The sequence below is a fragment of the Limulus polyphemus genome, unplaced genomic scaffold, assembly GCF_000517525.1.
Source record: "Limulus polyphemus unplaced genomic scaffold, Limulus_polyphemus-2.1.2 Scaffold3879, whole genome shotgun sequence".
NCBI lineage: Eukaryota > Metazoa > Arthropoda > Merostomata > Xiphosura > Limulidae > Limulus > Limulus polyphemus.
In genome coordinates, this window is record NW_013669489.1 from 70,420 (window position 1) to 77,296 (window position 6,877).

At 35.7% G+C, this 6,877-nt stretch overlaps 1 protein-coding gene across 1 annotated transcript in view; it reads right to left on the reverse strand.

Moving 5' to 3' along the window:
- LOC106470210 (eyes absent homolog 1-like) overlaps positions 1 to 6,877 on the reverse strand; it is a 100,472-nt gene that overhangs the window by 68,669 nt on the left and 24,926 nt on the right. The window lies entirely within an intron of this gene.

Genomic DNA, 6,877 nt, shown 5'->3' on the forward strand with positions numbered 1-6,877 from the left:
GTTTCGACAAGGTTTTGTCATCATCAGGTACAACGTTTCGACAAGGTTTTGTCATCATCAGGTACAACGTTTCGACAAGGTTTTGTCATCGTTTTGTACCTGATGATGACAAACCCTTGTCGAAACGTTGTACATTTGCTGTTATATTAAAGTTTTTCTTCATTACACATTCAAGCCGTCTCCAGCCATTATTAGTCTCAAAGTGGGTTCCTCGTCATCGAATCATAACCTGATGTTGGAACACTAGGTGTCCGTGGTTCAGTGTCAAATACTTTTTCAGTTATGGGATGTATATTGATAATTATTTGAGATCATGCAACGGTAAAACAACCATGTCCTATTTTTCGCTCTTTTTCTGCGTATGGTTTTGGTCCGCCAAAATAAAACAAAACCGATCACAGTTTCATTTCAATATGTTTTATTTTAGACATGATGCATATCTCACCAAAGGAATAAAACATAGGTTTTTTAAGTTTCCGAAGAATTGTATCGAGAAACTATCAAGAGCGTTCGTTCAAGTCACAGAGATTTAAATACTAAATGATAGCCGTTTTACAACATCTCTCATTAAAACACTCGCTGCCAAACTGTTAACTACGTAAACTTTACGAAATTAATATTTCTCAGTCATACCTCTCGCTTAATAGCTAGCATACAATATTCTCCAAAAACAAAGGAGTCAAAGAAATGAAAGAATTACGAAGAAAAAGTACGAAAGCAATAGAAATATAAAGTCATTATGATTTCCAGTTACTTTACGGTGCTTCTAACACTCTTGTGGGAAGTTACAAAAACGTTCTTATTATTGAACGTGTAATCATAGTGAATACAAAAAAAACTTTACAAAGGACTTGTAAGGTGACCATGATTCGCATTTAAATAGAATATTATGAACCGTAAAGATGCAAAATCAGCTCTGACAAAAGTTCATTTACAAATGTAGACCAAATAACCAATCATTCATTCCTCCCATATCATAACTGGTTTGCGTGACATGATTTGAGGGGGCGATTGACATGATTTTATTACAGTGTTTTTTTTTGTCTAGCCATGGCTATAATATTACAAATTCCAATTATACATTATTCTATGCAGTGTAGTTACTAACAGCATATGACTCATATAACTAACACCTGATAAGTTGGTCTTTGCGTTGAATATAATTCATGTCGAAACTGTCACAAAAGGTTCGAATGAGCTTTCTGCCATTTGTAATCAGCAGTATCAAGCTTATCCTTAAGTGAAATAACTGAAGTTCTTCATCAGTTTTGGAGAATGTTCTTCGTTCCTCGCAAAATCCTGCACACTGACACGCACTTTATTCAAATCGTATTGTTAAAACAGAAGTAATACAAGCAATGCCAATTTGGGTGAAAAGCTATTGATATGTCGTATAATACGGCTATGAAACACGATGTATCGCATTAAAACATTGTATCCTGAATAAAACGTACACTTCTCAGTGTGCATCTGGTGAGATTTCACTCCTACAAAACAAATCGTTTTTAAGATAATCCTTTTCCATAATCCCTGCGTTTCTTATTATTTCCATTGCCCAATCTTTTTGTTTTTTCTTTACTGGTGTAGAATTCATATAACCTTAATATGGCGTGTAATTTTGTAATATCTGCATCTTAAAAAGAAAGACTCGTACAACTGATGTTTTGCATGCTTACCATAACTTGCTCAACCTCTACCCCGAATATGAAAAAAAAAAAACGCTAAATATTAAAACAAGTCTAAGTGTATTGTCTCTCCCTTACCCTAATATCTTTAGCGATGTGTAAAAATATTGGGTGTTGTACTGAAGTAACAGAAATTATGTAAATAATAAAACGTAATACGGTAATAATGCCTCTCATAAAATTATATTTATCAGTTTTAGATCATCTGTACGTTTCACGTGTGTACGAAATATAAACCTACAGAAAGTACCCTCGTTGACACTTAGTCCTAGCTTATCGACTATAAAAGATTGAGTGGTAATTGTCAATGAACAACGAACGAGACTTGGGACCGAACGAGATGGATTTTTAGTATGTTGTCCCTGGTGAGTAATCACTGAAGTGTATTTAATAATATACTTATAGCAACTGACATGCATCAATGTTGCTGAAAATGTCGGTACTATTTCATTATATCAGTTAAAGGAAAAAACTGACGATTTATCAATGGTATCCACTGAAACGTCATTCATTAATGATTCACAGTGCACGTGTGGCTATTCTGGATATGTGTTTGATAAATGGTATATCCCTGGTATGTAGTGAAACCAGTTTAATTTGTTAATTCATGGTGCATGTGTGCCTTTCTTGATATGTGTTTGAGAAATGGTATATCACTGGCATGTATAGGAACGTGTTTCATTTGGCAATTCACAGTGCATATGTGGCTATTCGTGGTGGTTCTGTGTGTGTGTGTGTTTTTCTGCGTAACTATTTCCAAGAGTTATAGTCTATAACTATTGAATTACTGCGAATGCCAGGATTTTCCTTATTTTCGAAATTTTCTGTGGTATTATCGAGGTTTATTTAGATAATCTTATTTATATGCTACAGATTTCTTTCTCACCAAAGGTAAACTTGAAAAGAGAATCTGTGACGTAGAGATCTAATGCATTCTTTGATTGGCCGTATCCTCTGCTGTAAAATACAGTTTTGCCCATTCAAGGCTTATCAGCACAGCTTGGGCTAGCAAACCAAAGAAATACAGTTAGGCCTCTTATAATGGTGAAGTGCATATAACACTCATGGTTTTTTTAATTCTTTTTGTAATCACCAATAAAATAACCTAAAATAATTTGTGTGTGTGTGTGAATAATGTTACAACTTGTGCCTAAATCATTATTTCATAGCAGAAATCGTACCAAAGGTAAAAATTGAAAAGATTTTGGCACAAGTCGTAACATTATTCACACACCTAAATTATTTTAGGTTACTTTATTGGTGATTGAAAAAACTTTAAAACCTCATAAATGCTAGATAATCTTAGTTTATCACTAGTAATTGTTTGTTTTCTGACTTGTTTTTAATGAGTAAAACACAGTTGCAGGATATTCTGTCAGCCATACTACCAAATAAATAAAAATAATAAAAATTGCTCTATGAGCAAATGGAGTTTTATAGGCTATAAAAGTTTCTCAAAATACAACACGTGCAGCAGTTATAACAACAAAACTACCAAGAAGTATAGCTGTTAAATATACCATCCTTTATGTAAGCAAGAGTATATGGAAAACCCAAAGACTAATAATCTGTGAAAGGCTTAGTTTATAAGAAGAATAAAATGAGATTTTGCCGCCGGCTTTCATAAGCGTTAACTACTAAATGTATGTATCTACAAACTACTAAATCTTAGACCCATCATAGAATTCATTTCCCCACAAGGAATCACTTCCTCCCTCCTAGGCTAATAAACAAAAATCCATTAATAATCCAGCTGTTTTTGAGGATCATAAGTTTAAAAAACCTGTACACTCGCTTAGATAGAGTAACTTTACAGCTGAACAAAATTTATTTTATTTTTGGCTCAGTTCCTAGCAATGATTTAAGAAAACAGTGAGAAAAAATATAAAAAAACAACGGATCCAACAGCAAAAATATTACCTATAAAAATACGTTAACGAAATAAAATGCACTTCGTAGGTTTATTTAACAAATGTTACTAGGCAACAACTGAATACAGACGTTTTGTTGTTATACATCATCTATACAAATTCTATTTTCCTCTTCCAATCAAACCCAAGAAAGTTCACTGGTGTAAACAGAACCCAATATGAATTTCCAGGGTGAGAAACCTTTCCAAGAGAAATGTCAGACCTCTGAGTGATAGCATTATGATGATACTGAGAATCCTAATATTTCACATGGCCTTAAGCATGGAAGAGTTCAGTATACTACATGGCGTGAAATGAATGAGAAACAGACCAAGTTACCACCTAAACCTTATTGTTGAGATTGTAAATTCCTAGTGAATTAGAACATACGTGTTATTATACCAACAAACGAAACTTCTAGAACAAAAGATCACCCCGGATGAAGGTCGTTCGACCCTCCGAAGATGTTCGTATGTGGGCTTTTATTCAATGTTTGTCGTTTCCTACAAGATGTAGAATTATCGTGGAGATTGTTCTAACAAACATCCTTGCGAACTAGCTTTAAAACAAACGGTTTTTGACCTATTCTGTGGTTCATAATAAAATGCTCGATGATAACGAATAACAGAAATAAATGATGAAACATTTTTTTCATTTATCTAATATGAAGACGAAAGGAAACTAAAAAGAAATACACACACAGATATATCACAGTGTCATCAACCACCACGAGGACGAGACTATCTCGACACAGAGACTGTAGATCCCACCACATGTCCTATCTTAGGCTTAGAATACTTCCAAGATAGTTACGACGCGAGAAAATCACTTCCGTCATAAAACCCATCCAACAAATCTTGATATGTCTAGATGTGTGTTTTTTGGCTTTTTTTAACAGTACTTGTGTCAAGCGTCCATCTCGAGAACAACTGTAAGTGCCGGGAATGTTTTAGGGTCAGGACTAATGAGATTGGGGTAGAAGTTAACTACCCCTCTTTTCCACCCCCTCATCTTCCTTCCACTGCAAGGGACGACAAGACAGCAAGGGGTGCATGTTGTCGATCACTCAGGGCCGAGAGGAGTTCCCACTCACATGTGTAAACGTCCCTGGCGCGACAGCTGCGCCTCACCCTGACCGCCTTGCCTATTTTATGTGCTTAATGATCACATACAAAGCAATGTGCATTTCAAACATTTTTCCCCTTGTCTGAAAGAGCATAACATCGATTTAATTTCTGGCGTCAAAAAAGACCAATGTAAGATAACAAAAAACACCTGCAATAGAACAGCAATTACCCATTTTCTCCTCTGTTGTGTACTGCTCCCCTCCCCCCGTGGCTCAGCAGCTAGTCTGAGAACTTCTAACGCAAAAAAAATTGGGTTCGATACTCACAGTGGGCACAACACGGTTATCCCATTGTGCAGCTTTGGGCTTAACAACAAATAAACTGTTGCTTAGCACATTTAACACCCTTAATTTAAACTTTACACGTTTCTGTAATCAACTATAGCAATTTTCTTTGGCAATTTGGAAACTTAAACTGATTGCTTGGCGATATCCAGAAGAACTTTCTTTAATTATGATGTTGACTAGAGTCTGCATTTCATTTTTGTCTGAATCAAAAATAAAAACTTTTGTTTGTTTATGGCAATACTACTTAGGGTATGTGTCACCGTCCCTAATTTGGACCTGCCAACCATAGGGAAGGCAATCAGCCGACGGCAAACTCCTGGACTACCCTTTACCAGCGAATGGTGGAATTGACTGTCACTCTATAACACCCCACGGATGAAAGGACGAGTAGGTTTGGTGCCGGGTATTGGTCTCGCGCCATGCAGCTTGCGAGTGGAATGCCAAAACCACCAGGAATGAGAGCACCCCCCCTCCAAAAAAAAGAAAAAAAGGTTTTCATTCTTCAACATTAAGGAAGTTAATTACTTAGTATTTTGTCACCCCTTTTCATTTAAAATAAGAACATTTTCCACACGAGAGAGTTCATTAAGGAGTGACTTCAGATTAAAGAATGACTACATATGATTAATCCAAGTTCAACAATAACTAGATATTACTGTAGATTAAACAATGACTACATATGATTAATCCAGGTTCAACAATAACTAGATATTACTGTAGATTAAACAATGACTACATATGATTAATCCAAGTTCAACAATAACTAGATATTACTGTAGATTAAACAATGACTACATATGATTAATGTAATCTACAGTAATATCTAGTTATTGTTGAACCTGGACAATGACAGTACATAGTTAAGATTAAATAAGTCATATATAATGAATCCATGCTGAACAATGGCCATTATACTTTCAAGCCAGATTACACAATGACAGTACATAGTTAAGATTAAATAAGTCATATATAATGAATCCATGCTGAACAATGGCCATTATACTTTCAAGCCAGATTAAACAATGGCAACGTGCAATTAATACAGATTAAAAATGACCATCTGTCTAATTAATCCAGATTAATTGTTTGTTTGTAATTAAGCACAAAGCTACACAATGAGCTATCTGTGCTCTACCCACCACGGGTATTGAAACCCGGATTCTAGTGTTGTAAGTCCGCAGACATACCGCTGTGCCACTGGGGGGCAATCCAGATTAAACAATGGTATACTTGATTTAGCCTAATTAACAATAAGCAATGTGTGTGCAATTGAAGCACGATGATTCAAGTATATTTCTTCGTTTATACAAACTAAACTATGCATTTTACGACCAGCTTTCGTTATGGACATCGTAATGGACGCCAAACAGATTGACAAATCGAAGTCTATCAACACCATCATTTCAAGTTCTAACGCCTGATGTAAATACAAGATCTCAGAGATATAGATGTTGTAATCCAGTTTGTTTGTTTTCTACGGGTCGGAGCCGAATTTGAAACCCTAACGCATGCCGTGCGAATGTTCTATCAATTGACCTAAAGGGTTAACTCACTAACAAATGCTAGTAAATACACTTAACTTAAAGTACCACATTCTTCCCCTCTCACAAAGAAGACCCGTTCTCGAGTCTTACATTCTATAAAAGTTGAGGAACTTAAAAAAGTTCTTCAAACGTCATAAGAAAATCAGGGAAACATGGCTATCTTTAGAAATTGCCCCCCCCCCCAAGTGGCACAGCGGTATGTCTGCTAGAAACCGGGTTTCGATACCCGTAGTGAGCAGAGCACAGATAGCCCATTGTGCAGCTTTGTGCTTAATTACAAACAAAACAAACAAAAAAAATGTTTTACGCATACAGGTACAATTT